The sequence below is a fragment of the Ictidomys tridecemlineatus genome, chromosome 12 (assembly GCF_052094955.1).
Source record: "Ictidomys tridecemlineatus isolate mIctTri1 chromosome 12, mIctTri1.hap1, whole genome shotgun sequence".
NCBI lineage: Eukaryota > Metazoa > Chordata > Mammalia > Rodentia > Sciuridae > Ictidomys > Ictidomys tridecemlineatus.
Window position 1 is genome coordinate 40,365,633 of NC_135488.1, and position 18,987 is coordinate 40,384,619.

The 18,987-nt window shown below is 45.8% G+C and overlaps 1 protein-coding gene across 27 annotated transcripts in view; it reads left to right on the plus strand.

The window, feature by feature from the left end:
- Positions 1-4,414: 4,414 nt before the first annotated feature.
- Positions 4,415-18,987, plus strand: part of LOC144369278 (uncharacterized) — a 43,111-nt gene continuing 28,538 nt past the window's right edge. For 4 of the 27 annotated variants that reach the window (XR_013428752.1, XR_013428751.1, XR_013428753.1 and 1 more), the window contains exons 1-12: positions 4,415-4,429; positions 5,042-5,167; positions 7,198-9,043; positions 10,836-10,926; positions 11,240-11,352; positions 11,452-13,245; positions 13,492-13,549; positions 13,828-13,892; positions 14,557-14,892; positions 14,991-15,748; positions 16,728-17,058; positions 17,776-17,876. The gene's annotated coding sequence lies outside the window, so the exon portion shown is untranslated. Of the gene's footprint in view, positions 4,430-5,036; positions 5,168-7,197; positions 9,044-10,835; positions 10,927-11,239; positions 11,353-11,451; positions 13,246-13,491; positions 13,550-13,827; positions 14,893-14,990; positions 15,749-16,727; positions 17,059-17,775; positions 17,877-18,987 lie in introns of those variants that run through there. The other 23 variants (XM_078028603.1, XM_078028604.1, XM_078028611.1 and 20 more) reach the window with 19 other exon arrangements.

Below are 18,987 nucleotides of genomic sequence, written 5' to 3' on the forward strand. Positions count from 1 at the left end.
ACTTAGGGAGACCCTTTCTCAAAAAACGAAGAGGGGATGTGGCTCAGTGGTGAAGCACGTGCCTGCAGGCTCCAGGCCCTGGGTTCAACCCCAGCACTGGAACCAAAAAATATTTATTTACTTATTTTTAATTGACAGGTCATTTCTGGTGCTGGCAGCTTTCCCTGAACACCTTTCCAACAGCTTCTGTTTGGGCGCTGAAGACCACTCTCAGCAATGGTGAGATTCATTTGGGAAGTATCTGTTCTCATAAGATTTAATAAGAGTTTCTGTAGATTTGAAAATGTGAATGGACAAGGCATTTCCTTGATGATGGTATTATACTGTCTTGAGTATTTTTCAAATTTTTTATGACTGCAGTTGTTGTAATTCATGGCTTTAAAAAATAATGGTTGCCATTTTTGAGTAGGTATTGTGCACTAGGCTTGAAACATGTCACCTTGTTCAGCCCTCACACTGGCTTTCATGAGCTTATTCGCATTTTAGAGATGATAAGGTGAATCTCTGAGAAGCCAAGTGACTTGTTCAAGATCATGCAGCCAGGCCAGGCACAGTAGTGCACACCTGTAATCCCAGTGACTTCGGAGGCTGAGGCAGGAGGTTGCAAGTTCAAGGCCAGCTCTGTCTTAAAATAAAAATAAAAAGGACTAGGGATGGGGCTCAGTGGTTAAATACCCCTGAATTCAATGCCCAGTACCTTCCCCCAAAAAAGAATGAAAGAAATCACACAGCCAGTGAAGCAGGGCTGGTCCCAGAGCTTTCTGGCTGCTGTGATGCCCCCTCCTGTGGACACAGACTTCCTTGACATAGTGCAGGGCCTCTCTTCAGCTGCCTTCTGGGAAGTCCAGGCCAACCTTGCTGTGCAAGGAAGCCTGGCCCTTTCACCTTGAGCTTCTGGGACTCCTGAGTGCTGGGCTTCCCTGTGGGTCTCCTGCCTTTTCCTCTTGTAGACCCACCTGTGAGATGCCTTGGAGATCCTGGGAGAAGTCCAGCTGACAGGGCTTTCTCCTTAATGGCAGATTTCCTACGACCTGTCACACCCACTGTGAATCAACCAGTTTGATTTGTTGCTTGGTTGATTCACTCACTGATTTATAAACAGTTTATTTACCCCTTAACATGTGCCAGGCACTGCCCTGACCTGATTCGGTGTAGGGCCTGATAGGGATAGCTATCCTCACTGCAGGTTGCTGTGCTGTTCCTTAAAATATTAACTTTCAGGCTGGGGGTGCGGCTCAGAGGTTGAGCCTTGCCTAGGGTGCCCAAGGCCCGCAATTGAATCCCCAGCTCCACACCGGAAGTAAAAAAAAAAAAAAATTGAGTTTCCAAAAGGTCGTAAAAGGCTCAGAGCTTTCATTCCTAGTCCTTTTCTGCTCCTTCCCATCATCTAGGGACAGTAATTCTTTCACCTTCCTCTGGTTATATTTCTAAATACATTCAGTCTTCTTTAAACAACATTGTTATGCTAATTGGAGATGTAGCAGTCTATCCTTACCCTTACTTTCTTCCAATATAGGTAGAAGCAGAGTTTGGACTGAATCTCTGGGCATTGTTTTTGTTATTAAATTCTGTGCACATTCAGAGCTGAGCTAGGTAGTATTCTACTGTTACGTTTTTTCCTGAAATTCATAATTGCCTGACTTTTAAGAAGTTGATTGCTTTCCTTATCACTTTATTTTTCTAAATGCTGCAACAAATCAGTCAGAAACATAGTAATAAATTTTCTAAAATCTCTCACCAACCAGTTTTCCTAGAAGAGACCCAAGTGAGAAGGAAGGAGTTCTTGGTGTAGAACGTGATGTGTGCTAAGGTAGAACCCTGGGGGCCTCTCCGTCCCCACCTGAGGGGTTCTGGCCTATCCCACTTTAGGCTGCAGGGTTGTTGCTTCCTGAGTCTGGGGTCTCATGACCTAAACTTAATAAGAACTCAAAGCATCGGAACAGAGTTGATAAGTGAGGTGGATTGTGATCTGTAAGTGAGCTTCAGAACGTGACTCAGCCTGAACTACTGAACTTTCTTCTTTAAAAAATCATAACACGGGGCTGGGGATGTGGCTCAAGCAGTAGCACACTCCCCTGGCATGGGTGCGGCCCAGGTTCAATCCTCAGCACCACATACAAACAAAGATGTTGTGTCTGCCGAAAACTAAAATGTAAATAAAATATTAAAAAAAAATCGTGACACAATGTAAGCAAAACCATTTATACAAGTGTGCATGAAAATTGACTGTTGTTTTGGTGGTACTGAGGATTGAACTGAGGGGCACCCTATCACTAAGCCACATAACCAGCCCTTTTGATATATTTTTTCTTTGTTTATTTGTTTTGATGGTGCTGGGGATTGAATCCAGGGCCTTGTGCATGCAAGGCAAGCACTCTACCAACTGAGCTATATCCCCAGACCTATGTTTTATTTTGAAACAGGTTCTTGCTAAGTTGCTAAGGCTGGCTTCGAACTTGCAATCCTTTGCCTCAGTCTCCTGAGTCACTGGGATTACAGCCATGTGCCATGCACCCAGAAAAAGTGACTATTTCTAATGTGTACAAAGCCCTGGGTTCAATCCCCAGTTCTTCTCTGCCTCCCATTAAAACAAACAAACAAAAAACAAGTGGCTATTTCTAAATTCTAAAGTTGATTTCTTTTTATTTTTGACATTTGGTTTCTTTTAGGCTGGGTACATTATTAGCTATGAGTGATATTTCAGTCTTTCAAAAAATATCTGTTAATTTTTACACTTCTTGAACTACATTAAAGATTATAATGCTGAACAGAGCAAGATGAAATGTTTTAATATTAGATATGTGTTGCAGATGAAGGTGTTTACAAGAAAGGCTGTGTATAGCAGAATGAGATTTGTAATGATAAAGTTCTGGTTTGTTAAACAATGAAGACCCAGGGCTGGGGTTGTAGCTCAGTAGCAGAGTGCTTGCCTAGCATGTGAGGCACTAGGTTTGATCCTCAGCACCACATATAAATAAATAAAGATCCATCAACAACTTCAAAAAAAATGAAGACCCAATGTTTTCTGGCTACATTTTATTTGGTAGTTCATCAGGTGGGCTACAGGTCTAGAGGACATCTGTGTGCTTGGTGCGATCTCCCTCCCCACAGGTGAGCAAATCATCTGGAATTGAAATTAGTGTTGAAATCTCATCCAGTCATCCAGTACCTTGTGGCATTGGCAAATCTATCTCATAGGCCTACATTTGAAACAAAATGGTCGTATTAAGTGCTGTCCAGTAATCAAAGATTATCCCTTTGTGTTTGGGTCTCTGTATTCAGTGGAATTATTTCGATGGCTTCCTACCACCCTTAGATGTCACTCTCCCTGTCCTTACCCGCTTTCTTTCTCTGGTCCTGTGAGTCATGGTTGATGCTGCTGATGAATCTGCAGTTACTGTCCTCTGCATGGCTTCGCTCAGACTTGAAAACAGCTGTTGTCAGGTTTTTGTTTTGTGTTTATCAAGCCAATACCCTAAAGGCCACTTTCCCTCCAGGGCTGTTTGAATCCTGTCACTTCTCTAGTGAAGCACAGAGCTCAAGAATCTGTGCATGCACTGATCTTGCCAGCACTGTCCCACTCCTTCATCACCACCTGTTCCTGTCACCTCTGCCTTCTTTCTCACGTGAAACCGCCATCCCTGGGACTGGTCAGATGGCTTCCTCTCAGACATGGCTGTTCTAAAACCTTTTCTCAAGTAATAGATGCATGTGGTTAAAAAAAAAAAAATCCCTCAAAATACAAAAATGCGGGTCTTTCACATCCAGCCTTAAATGCCCCTGTTTTCTTCCACAGAGGCAGCCGCTCCTCAGTTTCTTGCGTGATCTTCTGGAGTTGTCTACAGCATGCCTTCCCTGCTTCCCTGTGTTTTGAACATAAAGGGCAGGGTACCCTCTACACATTGAGTCTTGTTCTTCTGAACAGTTTCACTTGAATGTCTTTCCTCATCTGTCCACTGCCCAGCTACATACAGCAGAGGGCGCCATTTGCCCAGAGCAGCCCAGGAGCTTGGGCTGGATAATGCAGGGCAGAAACCCTGGCTGTACAGAGCTTTCTTGAGACTGGGACATCCACTGTGGAAATGAAACATGACCTCTCTAGGATGGGCATTTAGGTGGTTTTCATTCCTAAAAGTTTGGTTTTATTTTTTAAATAACAATTGTCCTCAAAATATGATTCTTAAAAGATTAGAATTTTTAGTGACTTATTTTCATCAAGTCACAGTTATTTGGTACTGGCAGCTCCACAGCCAGGGAGCATCTAACTTGGTTTTGTTTCATCTCTCTGTAGGCCCTTTGTCACTGGAGGGAACCAGAGACAGCCGACACTTCACCAGCTTGAGTCATGCGCTACAGACACAGTGCTGTATCTCTCCTCCCACCAGCCGGTCAGGCCAGCAGTACAGACCCTACAGCTTCTTCACTAAATGTAGGTAGACTGGCACACACTTCCACTTCCTGCAACAGGAAAGTAGGGGTGCTTTCCTATCTTAATTTTCCTTCTGTCATAAACGAATTAACATTTTAGTGATTATTCAACTAAAAATGCAACTAGAATTATCTCATGTGCTACAGCTGTATTTGGAGAGCACTAGTTTATCTGAGCCCTTCATTTGGGGCACCCAAGGCCTAGAAGTATTGAATTGTGCCCCAGATACCCTGCTGATTTAGAGTCACACCAAGAAGGCCCTTACTGTTTTTAGCTGGGCCTTTGCTAGGACATATCATTTGGAGAAGTTCAAGAGACGTCACTACTGAGACCTGAGTTGTGATTGGCAGACATCAGGGAAGCACGTCTACTTACTGGTCAGGGACTTACTGGGATTTAATGTTAGTTATCTTTTGTGGAAACAAAGTGGAATTGTCTCCTCTTGTGTTTTCCAAATGTAATCATGTTTTATGTTCACTGTATGATTTTATTTTATTTTCATTACCTCAGTGACATGGATGAAGCTGGGCTTTGTGGCCTTTCTTATTCTTAGGAGAGTGTAGATCTTTGCTTTACAACTACAGAGTTTTTAAAAACCCCGTTTCCTTACAGTGACAGCAGATGAGCTCTGGAAAGGTGCTTTAGCAGAGACTGGTGCTGGGGCAAGAAAAGGAAGAGGCAAAAGAAGCAAAAAAAAGAGAAGGAAGGATCTGAACAGGGGTCAGGTCATTGGTGAAGGTAAACGTGTTTGGTTGTTTTGACAGTTTTCAGATTTGGTCCTGAACTTGGGGTGGGAAACTGATGATCTTGGGAAGGGGAGAAATAGCAAGCAAGCTGGGTCTGAGGGAGGCCTGGGGGGGCCCAACGGCAAACTTTGTTCTAAAAAGAGTCTATGTGCTTTTAAAGTGTTTTCCCCCGATTTTATGGATATTTGGCAAACTGGAAACATTCTCATTAAGTGCATAAGAATCCATGGTTTAGAGTCCAACCAGGGGGCTTACCAGCTGCCCCAGAGTGTCACGTACTCCATGGGGCACAGCTGTGATAGGTCCTGTGCTGCACACAGCCCAGTGCAAGCAGGTGGAGCTCGCAGAGAGCTGGCAGGCTTCCCCTGCCCAGAGAAGACAGTGACCAAGAGCAGATCTGTAGTCACAGGGCCTGTTGCCGCTAATCAAGTGGGCCGCTGTCACACAGAAACTGCCCTGGACAGCGCATGGTTGGACAGGCCCAGCTGTGTTCCGGTAAAACTTTATTTACAAATCAGCTGGTGGGCCGCACTTGGCCTTGGTCCTTCACGTGCTGATGTGATTGTTTATACTTGTGCTTTTGAAAGCAAAAATAGGACAGGTGAACTTGAATTGGCTTATTTTTACTGTTGTGCAGACTCATCGCTTTTGATACTAACAACCTTTCAGAAATAAAGGAAGCACCTTGTGCTGCACTTCTAAGATTGCACATCTGCTTGGGTGCTTTTACTACTTGTATCTTGTTTTAGTTTTTAAGCATTTGTTATTTATTTTTAATAATGTTAATAATAATAATAATTATTATTATTATTTTTGAGACAGGTCTTGCCATCTGGTCTTGCCAGGCTGGTCTTGAACTTGCAGGTTAAAACCTCCCTCCTGTCTCAGCCTCCCACCTAGCTGGGACTGCTCACATGCACCACTGTGTCTGGCTATAATTTATTTTTTCAAATTATAAAAATCGTATGCATACCTTCTCAGTAAAAACGCAGAGTGTAGAGAAAACTAAAAGCCCCTGATGTCCTTCCTGCCGTCCACATTCCCATTGTCTCCCCTGAGGGGCCACTGGTCTCATATTGGTATTTCCTTCAGTTGTTTTTGTGTGTGCTGGTGCGCGCTTTTGTATCAATTCCCTAAAAGAAATAGATATCGTCTTTAAAAAGAAAAGAAAAGAAAAAGATAATTATACTATATGGTACATGCAATTGTATAATCTGCTTTTTTTTTTTTTTTTTTAACCCAATAAGAGGTCTCAGGGCTGGACATGGTGGCAAACCCCTTAACCCCAGCGACTGGGGAAGCTGAGGCAGGAGGATGACAAGTTTCAAGGCCCGCCTCAAGAATTTAGTGAGACCCTGTCTCAAATAAAAAGGGTTGGGGATTTGGCTCAGTGGTAGAATGCCACTGGGTTCAATTTCCAGAACCAAAAGTAAAAATAATAACATGTCTTAGAAATCATTCCACATCAGAACCTGGAGAGCAACGTTTTTTTGTTTTTTTTTTTTTTTTAAGAGAGAGAGAGAGAGAGAGAGAGAAATTAATATTTTATTTTTTAGTTTTTGGTGGACACAACATCTTTATTTGTATGTGGTGCTGAGGATTAAACCCCGCGCCGCGCCCATGCCAGGCAAGCGCACTACTGCTTGAGAGCCACATCCCCAGACCGAGAGCAACGGCTTTTGATTTTGTGCAGGATATGGCACCTGCTGGCTGTGCGTTCAGCCATTCCTCTGTTGCCGACTCTGTTGCCGACCTGCGTTACAGGTCGTGTTTCAGCAGACATCTTAGCGCTCACAGGCCTCACGAGTGTTTCTCTTGGTAAAAGTGAAAATGCGGTCACATGCCTGTAGGGTAGATGTGCATAAAACTGTGACAGTGCCAGGTCACCTGCCAAGTGATCGCATCAGCTCCAACTCCACAATACTGTGCTGGTGTCTGTGCACGCGTTCCCTGGCATCTTAGCAACATGAAGAGTGAGCACCTTTTAGAAGTTGTCACTTACCTATAATCTTTACCCTTCAGGACGCTCCGGCTTCTTGTGGCCGGGTCTGAATGCCCCTCTCATGAGAAATGGAGCCGTGCAGACCATTGCCCGGAGGACCAGGAGCAGGTGGCGGCTGATATGCTCCAGCAGAGGGAAGAGTGGGACTGGAAGCGGAGGATGAAAGTGAAGCGGGAGCGAGGCTGGAGCGGGAACACATGGGGTGGCCTCAGTGTCGGTCCCCCGGACCCTGGTCCCAATGGAGGTAGTGGAGGCCTGGTTTGCTTGCCTTTGGTAGAGGACGTATCGTCCTACAGTGTTTCTGAAAATAATTTTATTGTTTACTTGTCTGTTTAGATTACCCTTTCTGAAAAAAGAATTTGACCTCTTTGACTAACTTTCCACATTGTTATCCCGGTTGCATTTGTGGGACACTAGAGGCCTGTAACCAGGAAGTGTTCCTCCAACAGGATGGAAAGCCCTGGGTCCCAGTGCCTTAGCAGGTGCCTTAGACATGGTGGTGTGCATTATAGATCTGTAGGGCACAGCGTTTCCCAAACACGTGGCCTCAGGCTTGGAGTGCTGTTTAACAGCAGAGTTGAGAGACCCCAGAGAGCTATCACTAAGCCTTCGTAAAAGCAAACATGAAACAAAAACTGACGACACTTAGGCTGAATTAGAAAACAAAGCCTCCCCCTCCCCACAGAGGCAGATTCACCTGAAAATCTTGCTCTTGCCAGTGAGTGGGAGAGGAGGAAGCAAACAGGAGTTTGGCTCAAAGTAGAGGAACGGTTGGGCTGGAAGGATGGGGCGAGCGTGCAGGAGGGTGGAGGTCTGGGAGGGAGAGGACCTGCCCACGAGCCAAGTCCCCAGTAACCAGATCCAGAGTTTAGACAGACAGGCTGCTGTTAGCCAGCAGGGGCAGGGTGCAGGTTTGGGTGAGCCTGTGCAATGGGGGTGGAAAGGCGGGGAGGTCACCTGGTATCTGGTAGCTTTGGTGAGGAGTCATCAAGCCAGATAGTGGCATTGGTGAACATGGCCACCAGAATATTTCTTGATGAGAAGGTGGCACTTGGCACTGGCTTCACTATCACCCAGTGGGTGGGACCCTGGCAGTGTCCAGGAAAGAAGATTGACTCTGGAGCTGACCGCTTTCAAAGCCGACTGCTGGGTACAGAAGCTTTTATTCTGCTCTCCTATTTTATTTTGTAATTGAGATTTTCTGTAATAAGTAAAAGCAAGAGAATTGGGGAGTGTTGGAAACAGCTGTGGTGGTGAGCAGAGGCTGAATTAAGAGAACTGAAAGCTGAGGAGCCGGGAGTTCCCGAGCGGGTCAGACCCGCAGTTGAGAGTGGTGAGCGTAGGCCAGGCTCTGATCTCTCCCGGCAGCAGCAGCAGGCCACTTGTGACCAGACAGCTGCGTGGGTTCTGGCCTGGAGAGGGCGGTAGAGACAAAAGTGTAGGGATTGAGGACGTTGGCGAGATCTATGAGGAGTGAGGGACTTTGGTGTCTTTGAGGGACTTTGGTGAGAGAGGCTGTGAAGAGCCCAGAAGACCAGATGGGAAAGCAGCGAGGAAGGCTCTGGAGGTGTCGGCGCTCCAGGAACCTGTGCCTCGGGAGCCGGCAGCAGGGAGCTGGAGAGGGGGAGGCTGTGGTCAGAGAGTCATGGCTGAGCTCGTGAAGTCAGGCCAGGCAGTCCCCGTGGATGATGGGAACTGGGGCGCAGCCTGGAGAGCGGCACCAGAGAGCTCAGGTTCTTCCCATTAGAAGTCTGAGGGCACCTGGGAAAGGCTGTCACACGTGAGCAGCGTGGATGCTCTTATCTGTGTGCTTTTTCTTCTCTCCTTGTAGAGACCTATGAGGACTTTGATACCAGGATACTCGAGGTAGGCCTGCCGAGCTCAACTCCCAGGGTCCTCTGGAGAGGTTGCCGGGGTCGGGTGTGCAGGAGGAGCTGAGCAGAGCTGTGGTGACAGTGATCTCTCGGACACAGACTCAAGTTCAGGGAGGAATTAACACAATTTGAAGTTCAGTTCCTTCATGTTGGTGGTCCCAACTGCTGCCTTGGTTTGTGGGGACTATGAAATTGAGGTTTGTGAGGGGCAAATTCAGGAGCAGAATTTGGAGATTATGTTAAGTTCCTTCTTCCTGGAGCTAGAGTGTGCTATGTGGTGGCCTCTTGTGGAGCTGTACACCAGTTGTATCTAGGACACAATCAGAGAACAGGTTGGGAGGAGCAGGGGCAGGGGCAGAAAGCCTCAGGTTATGGCCAGTGTGCAGTTTGACTAGGGCAGTGGTCTCTGGGCTGCTCACAGATCCTGTATCAGGTGTGCTTGAACCACCCTTCCAGGGTGGTTCTCTGATGGCCAGTGTTCCTTGGAGCTGGCACTGTGCATTTAATCAGTGTTTCATAATGTGGAACAGAGCCGGGCGCGGTGGTGCACAGCTGAAATCCCAGTAGTTTGGGAGGCTAAGGAGGGAGGATGGTGAGTTCCACAGCCTCAGCAAAAGCAAGGCCCTAAGCAACTCAGTGAGACCCTGTCTCTAAATAAAATACGAAAAAGGGATGGGGATGTGGCTCAGTGGTCAAGTGCCCTGAGTTCAATTCCCAGTACCTCCCCAAATTGTGGAATAATTTATATATCAAATTTGTGACAAAGCCTCTCTGAATATGTATATTATTTCTTCAATATCAGTTATATTATGGAATTTTTAAAATATGTTTACAAGTATTTTATGTTGGTATCCCATTGTGTGTTATTCCCCCCACCCCAATTCTAGAGATTGAACCCAGGGCTTTGTGCATTGCTAGGCAAACACTCTGCCACCAAACCACATCCCCAGCCCTTTTAACTTTTTATTTTGAGAAGGGTCTCGCTAAGTTGCCCAGGCTGGCCTTGACTTTGCCTTCTTCCTGCTTCAGTCTCCTGAGTCACATGGATTACAGGCGTGTGCCCCTACACACACCCCAGTTCATAGCTTTTGAAAGTTAATCCCACTGAAAGAGTCTTTCATATGTAGGTTGTTTCCTATAAGATCATTCAAAAGTGTGGCCTCAGCCTCCCTTTTCCTTAAACTTCTTCCTAGGAAGGAAAGGGGACAACTGTCATTTAAGCAGTTTAGTTAATAGTTTCATAATTCCTGGCCTTTAAAATAGGCTGAAAAAATGGGAGATTTTCCTGAAGTTTATAATGAATAGGTGTTTCCAAATTCTGTATTCTTGTTTAAACCTGATCCTTAACATAGCAGTCCAGTCCTGCGAAGTTTTTTCCTTACGTTGCATTTCATCATTTCTAAGATATTTTAGTACCTTTGATACTGGAATTTGTCTTATAATCAGTGTTAAAGTATTTCAAAGTTTAATCCATAGTGTTTTCTTTCCTGTGTACATTTATTAAGATGGGGTATATTGAGTTGTGTAGTTGTAAATTCCTTTAAAGATTATCTTAGTTAACTCTCCTCATAACCCAATGAAATAGGAAGAGAAAGTCTTATTTCTATTGTGTTCCCGAAATGCTTCAGAGGGAGGGTTTGTTTGGGAAGTTTGCTTTTGTGCCTACAGACTGGAGGAGGTGCTGGGTCCTGCACCAAGCCTTGTGTGGCTGAGCCAGCAGGTCCTCGTCCTCTACCTCAGAGTTTTCTTCAGCTGTCCTATTGATGAAGCATTTTGTCTTTTAGGTCAGAAATGTTTTCAATATGACAGCCAAAGAGGGAAGGAAGAGATCAGTCCGTGTCCTGGTGGCTGTGGGGAATGGGCAGGGAGCTGCAGGTGAGTGGGGTGACGCTGGACACAAAGAGGCCTGGCTGCCCGGCTGGAAGCCAGGGCCTTGCTGCCAGTCTCACTTTTTCTACTAATAGAGCCACCTAGAGGTCTGGCCTCACAAACCTGGTGGTAAACCACGAAGCTTCTCAGAGAAAGAAAGAAAAGCTCTTAAGGCCTACATCTGAGGACTGGGTATTTTAAAGGGCTTAAGACACTATTGTATGGTGCATAATAGTGAAAACTTAGAACAAGTTCAATCGGGCCTGGTTACAGGATAGCTGTCCAATATAATATTCTTTTTTTTAATATTTATTTTTAGTTATAGGTGGACACAAGATCTTTATTTTTTATGTGGTGCTAAGGATCAAACCCAGTGCCTCACGCATGCCAGGCGAGTGCTCTCCCTCTGAGCCACAACCACAGGCCTCCAAAGTAATATTCTATAGCCATTAAAGAATTGTGAAATATTACTTACACAATAAGTAATTTTGGTTAAAAATTTGTCATGTAATCATGATTTTTTTTTTAAAGTCATTTATATGCAAGGAAAAAAACTAGAAGACTGTACACTGACTGATAAGTGTTCACTTGGGTTAGCAGGTTTGTCAGTCATTTAAATTTTCTTCTTTAGACTTTTAAAGTTTCCCTACTGAACATCTTGTTTTTGAAATGTGTTCACATAGAACTGAAAAACTGTTTGTTGCTTCCTTTTGAAAATTTCAAAGCAAAAGCAAAATACCTGATAGTGCGTTGCTGTAAGAGACCATGGTTAGCAGTTACTGTTGTCTCTTTTCAAAAATATCTTTTCTGAAATTTTGTGTCCATGTTACCTCCCTTTACCTTTTTATCAAAAGCTTAGCAGAGATCTTATTATAGCCATGAATTTGCACCTTACTCTTCTTGCTTGGTTTTGACCTCAGAGGTCTTCTGTTAGCATAAGCAGATTTCTGGTATTGGTTTCCTAGTGTTCCAGTGTGTGCATAGACATGATTTTTGACCCAATCCCTATTGTTTCCAAATTTGTATCATTTATTACAAACAACAACAATAACATTGACCTTTTTGTACATGGAGCTTGTTGAACTTTTGGAAATATAGAAATAGGAGAAATGTCTTGAAATTGCTGCCGCACTGGGTGTAAATGTCAAGTATTGCCAGATCTCCTCCTCAAAGGTTGCATCAGTTTATGTCCCTCTGTAGCACCCATCCTTGCCCTGAGTAGTATCAGACTTTACTGATTGTCAGTATGATCCCTGAAACGTCTCTCCCAGTTTACACCTGTACTTTCTAAGTTAGGAGAGTGCCGACGCCATTTTGCGTGTTCATTGGCCGTTGCGCTTTCCCTTTGGACATCTGTCAGTCCAGGTGCTTTGCCTATTTTTTTAATTGGGTGGTTTTCTTCTCTTTATTGATTGGGATTAGCTTCTTGTAAGTTAAGGACATGAGCCTTTTTTGTCTTATCATCTTTTGACTTAGTTTTGAATTTTTTTCCACATCGAAGCTTTAAAATCCACAGAAGTTTTAAACCTTAACATAGCAAATTTATCAGTCCTAGGTCACTTCTGGTTTGTGTTTTGCTTAGAAAGTCTCCTTTTGAAGATTATAAGTAAGTCCACTCATATTTCCCTCTAGGACTTCCATGGTTTACTTTGTTCTGTTTAAACTAGGAACTGGAATTCAAGCCCTTTTCATCCCAGGCCTCAGATGTCTTGCCTATTTTATTTTCCTGTGTATAATTTTAAAACAAAGTACTTTTTTCAAATTAAATAATAAATGGTGGCAGCAAATAATGGAAGCATTTCTGCAACTTGTGATAGACCTCATTTCTTAGGGTAAAGCATTTACAAATTGGAAACTATTAGGTTTATTTTTCTGGTTAATTAAAATTGAAATTCTACTGAAATCATAGTTTTACTCTATAACAATGTATTTTTCCCCTATCCCTTCTTGTCATTTTAATCTCTTTGCACAAGTGCCCCAAAACATTTGCCTTTTATAAATATAGAGCATACTTAATTTTAAAAATTGAGTATATTTCATTTTATTAGAGATTTATAAAAGGTCATGTTATGTATCTCAATGTCAAGTCTGTCGAATGCCTCAGAACAGATGAGCACATCTCTGGCTTTCTTCATGGCTGGTTGTGCAGAGCAGGTGTTCTGTGGGCAGTTGAAAGAAGGGCGTGAAATGCTGTAGAGCCCAAACTGGGAGCTGGGGAGAGGCACAGGCTGGGTCAGAGTAGCTTTCCTTTTCATAAGTTTTGCTTTTTCTTTTGAAGGTTTTGCCATTGGGAAGGCCACTGAGCGGGTGGATGCTTTCAGGAAAGTACGTGCATGTTTTTCTTTGTTAACATTTAGTAGAAGATGAAAAGCTCTGCGTTCACATGGGGGCACTGTAGGCACACAGTCACGTATCACGAAGGAATCGTCAGTGTATGTGTGATAATGATATTGTGGCTAAGTCCTTATGTTTTAAGGTGCATAGGTGGAATTTTTTATAATAAAATACTTTATAAAATAGTTTTGAAACCCAGCGAGAGATTTAGGAGAATTTGTTCCTTCCTTTCTTCAGGCAAAGAACAAAGCCATCCACTATTTGCATTACATAGAGCGGTATGAAGACCATACAAGTGAGTGTGGGTCTTTTCTTGTAAGATTTGCAGAATGCCACTGTGTCCTGGTGTGTCTGTGACATGCTCAATGGGTGTCTTTGTGTTGCTCTGACTGCATTCTTACAAATGTGCAAAATGAGGAAACAGCCTGGCCTCGGGGGCTGGCAGGAGAATGAGTGGGGTCAGCGTCTGTGTGTCCTGTGGGCTGGCTGCTTAGGGCAGCACCCAGTGCTCTGTGACTTTTGCAGACATTAAAGCCACATGCCTGACCCTCCTGTGTCTGCTTTACCCCCCAGTATTCCATGACATCTCGTTGAGATATAAGAGGACACACACATCAAGATGAAGAAACAGCCCAGAGGTAACTGGAAAGCTCTGACTCTCTGTTGAACATAAAGCAGAGAAAGCACCACAGTCCCACCCTCCCCCCTGGGGTTGTTCTCCTTTCCTTGAACTCATCCTGAGAGTGACAGATGGAAGGCCTGAATTAGGCTGAGGAAGGCTAGGCTCCTGGGGAAGAAGCCAAGGTCGGGCTGCACAGGCCCAGGCCTGTTCCCGGAGTGGCTGAGGCGGGCGGAGCAGGTGGAGGTGGTCCGGTTGGATGAGTGGGCACGGGTTGGATGAGTGGGCACGTGGTTCCTCCTGGAGCCTTTACCCAGCTGGACGGTGTTCCTTCCTGCCAGTCACGTGCTGTTCCTCTACAAGTGTCGTGGTGTTAGGCTTGTTATTTGGTGCTGGGGATTAAAGCAGAGCCCCACACCTGTGAAGCACGCGCTGTCACGGAGCTCCCCCAGCCCCTCACCATTGAGTACTGTTGAACTTCTATGATCTCTATTCATTGAGGCACTGGGTGAGCAGAAATGGCCTTTCTTGTCTTGTGGACAGGCCACAGGGAGTGTTGGTTATGGGGACAGTCACACCCAGTGCACTCTTGGTGCAGAATTCTTAAACATTTGGATTTGCATTTTGCTTGCAGTTCTGTAGTAAGAACCTGTTTCATTTGACTGTAGTTTTTTAAATCTCAGGAGTTCAGGTCAGGAGCTGGGCGCAGTGGTGCACACCTGTAATCCCAGTGACACTCAGAAGGCTGAGATAGGAGGATTGCAAGTTCCAGGCCAGCCTCAGCAACTTAGTGAGGCCCTAAGCAACTGAGCTACTGCCTTGTGCCTTCCTCAGTGCTGTCAAGAGGAGGAGGAGGGCCACCTTCATCACGGTGGCCAGAGGTGGCCTCTGAGCAGGGGCAGTGTGAGTGAGATCCTGAAGGAAGAGGAGCAGAGGGGCAGGTCTGGGAGAACGTTCCAGGCTGGTGCGTGCCCCAGGTACAGTGTGCCCTCCTGCACAGGCCATGTGAGGACAGTGCAGTAAGTGGGGTCAGGCACGGTGTGTGTGTGTGTGTGTGTGTGTGTGAGATAATGATATTGTGGGGGGAAGATCCTGCAGATGTCTTTGTTTAATTCAGAGAGCAATGGCCAGTGAGAGGTTGTGCCCCGGAGCCTTGATTTGTTGAGGATCAAACCCAGTGCCTCACACATGCCGGGCAAGCGCTCTGCTCTATAGCCCCAGCCCTGGCTTGTGTTTTTGAAGCTCTTCTGGAGGAGGGATTGCCGGTGGCCAAGAGCAGGGCACGTGGCTAGAGGGGAGGAGACCACCCCAGCACTGAAGGCCATCAGGGAGGTGAGAAAGCACTCCAGGAGCCACCAATTCAGGAGACGCTGCCACTTAGGCCAGAAGGTGTTCCCGGGAGAGGGAAGTGGTGTCACTGCCAGGGCAGCTGAGTGGTCTAGGAGGATGAGGACAGGCGTCTCCCTTGATGGTAACCAGGCATGGACACAGGAGCTGGCCTGGGCAGAGGGCCAAGAGTTTTCAGGCACTAAAGTTTTAATGTAAGTAACATCCTGGTTTCCCCCCCACTACGTTTAAGGTAGATATTCTGTTTAATTTTTGTACATACCATTGAATAAATGTCGTCCTAGAAGTCACACCAGCTGGGGGTGGTGAAGCCAAAATGTCATTCCCTAAACCCAGAGCCACACGAAAGACAGCATGCTGGCAGGTGCTCAGTCCATTTCCTGTCTCCTAGGATACGGCCTGCACTGCCACAGGGCCATCATTACCATCTGCCGGCTCATTGGCATCAAGGACATGTATGCCAAGGTCTCTGGGTCCGTCAACATGCTCAACCTCACCCGGGGCCTCTTCCATGGGCTCTCCCGCCAGGTAACCTTCCCTGGGGTTTGAGCAGGTCTGGCTGTGCTGCAGACCAAGGTGCTGAGGGTCTCCTAGGGGCTCCCACGGCCACCTGCTGCAGTGACCCCAGGGCTCTGCTGCCCAACCAGAGCTAATCTTGTTTCTCAACATCACCTCACCGAGTCGTTTTGAACCAAATCTCAGGTCCCATTTTATTTCATTCATAAATATTTCAGTGTATTTCTAAAGGATCAGAATCAGAAACCTGAGAAGTGGATCTAAAGGATCCGTTTACTTCTATGGTAGAGCGCTTGCTAGGAACACTTAAGGCCCAGGTTTGATCCCCAGCACTGGGGAAAAAAAAATGTCATGGTACCCTTACCATTCCTAAATATCATGACTCAGTATTATCAAGTATCGAATCTGTTCATTCAAATCTATCCATTCGTCCGATTTAAAAACATTTTTTTTTACACAGTTTTTGATTCAATCCCGTTGATTTGATTCAGTCCAGTTGAGAAGATGTCAGCACTTCTAAAGTTTCTCCTGTGTCTTTTAAGTCTCTCTTGGTCTGTCCCTCTCTCTTCCCCCCTTGCTGCTGTTATGTTGAAGAAGTCAGGTGTTTTGTCCCATAGTGTTTCCAGGGTTGAGCACCCGTGGGGTACTTGATGTCGTTTCCCCCCTGGACCTCCTGTGATTTGGTTGTTAGATCTCAGGGCTCCACCAGGTTCAGGCTTGGTGCTTGGCCCAGCAGGCACGTGCTTAGGGAGTTTGGAAGGCGAGGCCTGGCGTACCCCAGTTTGGGGTGGGAAGGTGGGCTGAGGCATCCCCCTGTGACAGCCACTGTGGTTTAACCACCCAGAATCAGCTGGCACTGCTCTTTCCCCCAAGCTCTCTGGTGGGTTCTGCACTCCCACCCCCACCCCATCCCTGTGGTGGTGCCTCTCACTCCTATAGCCACAGGGACCCTCGGAGACCTAACTGCTGTTCTCACTTTGGTCTTGCCCAGGAAACCCACCAACAGCTGGCCGACAAGAAAGGTCTCCATGTGGTGGAATTCCGGGAGGAATGTGGCCCCCTGCCCATCCTGGTCGCCTCCCCTCGGGGGGCCTTGAGGAAGGATCCTGAGCCAGAAGAGGAGGTTCCCAACATCAGGCTGGACTGGGAAGAGGTGAAGGCTGCACAGGGAATGAAGCGCTCTATTTGGTCAGGTCTCAAGAGGGCCTCCACCTGACCTTCCTGCCACCTGGCTCCCCCACTGCAACACCGTGCCTGCTGCCCTAGGCGCCTGGGACTCCCCCGTCACATCTTGTTGTGTCACCTCTTTTTTCTTTTTTGAGGTAATTTCAACCTTCTTTATTTACAAATAAATAATTCTAGTTTTGATTTATTGATCACGTGATCTGTGCCAGGCAGTGTGACAGAGACATTATGTACTGACCTCAGTTCAAGACTACTTTAAATACTCCATGAAACCAGCAAAAGCAAATGGAGCAGGGAGACAGGAAAAGACCCACCCAGGGGTAATGTGCACAGGGACATGAAGGGCTGTGGTGGCTGTGCCCGACGCCCGCTCGGGCTGACCCATCCCTGGGAGGTGACCTCCTGCCCTGTCCCTCACAGCTGCACCCACCTCCAGCAGGGCCCAGGCTGCCCTGGTGGCAGGAAGTGCCTCATTGTTCCAACTTGCACATCAAGTGCCAGCACCAGGAACCTCTTGTCACACGCTTGACACCGCTTGTGTGGTGTCTGGAGAAATGTCTCTTCACCTCTTTTTGCCCATTTGAAAAATTGAGTTATTTGTGTTTTTATCATTGAGTTGTAAAGATGCTTTAGTATTGTGGACACAGGCCCCTGTAAGGGGTGTGACCCACCATGTTCCTCCTCCGTGGGCAGATCATCATTTCCTGTTTCTTTGAATACTTTCTCTGCCCCCATCCTCCTCCAATCCTCTGCCTACCCAGGTAGGCCCTTGTCACAGTCCCCCAGTTTATTGCCTTTAAGACAATAGAGTAGTTAAAGCACAATTAATGCCAACATTTTTTTTACACTTGTAGATGTGCAATGTATGATAACAACACAGAGACCAGGCAGGAGTCCTGGAAATATGCTGTCACCTGGTTCTCTCAAGGGGTCATTTGAAGGTGGACTGGTTAAGGTAAAGATGTGCACTTAAACCCTATTGTAAAGGAGTCACTAGCGTGACACAGAGCTGTAGCTATTAAGCCAGCAAAGAGAATGAGGTGCAATCTTAAAAATAACTCATTGTGCTGGTGCAGTGGCACACACCTGTAATCCTAGCTGCTCAGGAGGCTGTGTAGGAGTTTTCCAGGTTCAAGTGCAGCCTCAGCAACTTAGCAGGACCCTGTCTCAGAAAGGGCTGGGCAAACATACAATGCTCTTGATTTGTTGATTATTCATATCCTTTGATTAAAGTCCAAACATAACGAGTCTTTAGAGACATTTTGTATCAGAAAAAAAGAAACTTTTCTTTTGCAAGTTGCTAGATAATGTAGAAATTTGTTACAAAAAAAACAAAATGCAAAAAAATGTGTATGTATTTATAGTGAATAGGATTGCCTGAGGCGCTTAATACTTGTTTATTTAATGTGTGCCCTTGCAGACAATTTTACATGTTTGTATGACAGGACATACATGTATGTGTGAGTGTGTGTGTGTGTGTGTGTGTGTGTGTGTGTGTGAGAGAGAGAGAGAGAGAGAGAGTGTGTGTGTGTCTTTTATATACAAAAGAGGCTGAAATGTCTATCCAGGCAGAATATGTGATCAGACCCAAGCCTGTGCAGGGAGTTGGGTGACCATTAACTACGCTGATCTGATGGGTCACAAGTCCCAATGTGTATCACCCACACTTTAGTCAGCAACAGCAGCCAATCTCCCAACTGTAGCAGCATTAGTTAGTTTCCCTGCACACTCTGTGTTTCTGACATCACAGTGCTGTAAGTTGGTGGCCCTCGTTAAGCAAAGTCATATTTGCAAAATAGCATTATTTGTTTTTAAAGCTTTTAAAGAAATGGTTTTCTTGGGGGGGGAAAAGAAAGGCTTGGGACCCAGCTCAGTGGTGGATTGCTTGCATCCATGTGGGAAGCTATGGGTTCCATCCCCCACACCACAGAACAAACTCAAAAAACCCTCAATCCAAGAGAAGGCAGGAAAAGAGGAGAAGGGGAACAAGGAACAGGCGGCCCCAAAGAGAAGCCTGGGAAGTTCAAAGCAGCCGTTCCTCGACCGCACTAAGTGCAAGCCCTCTG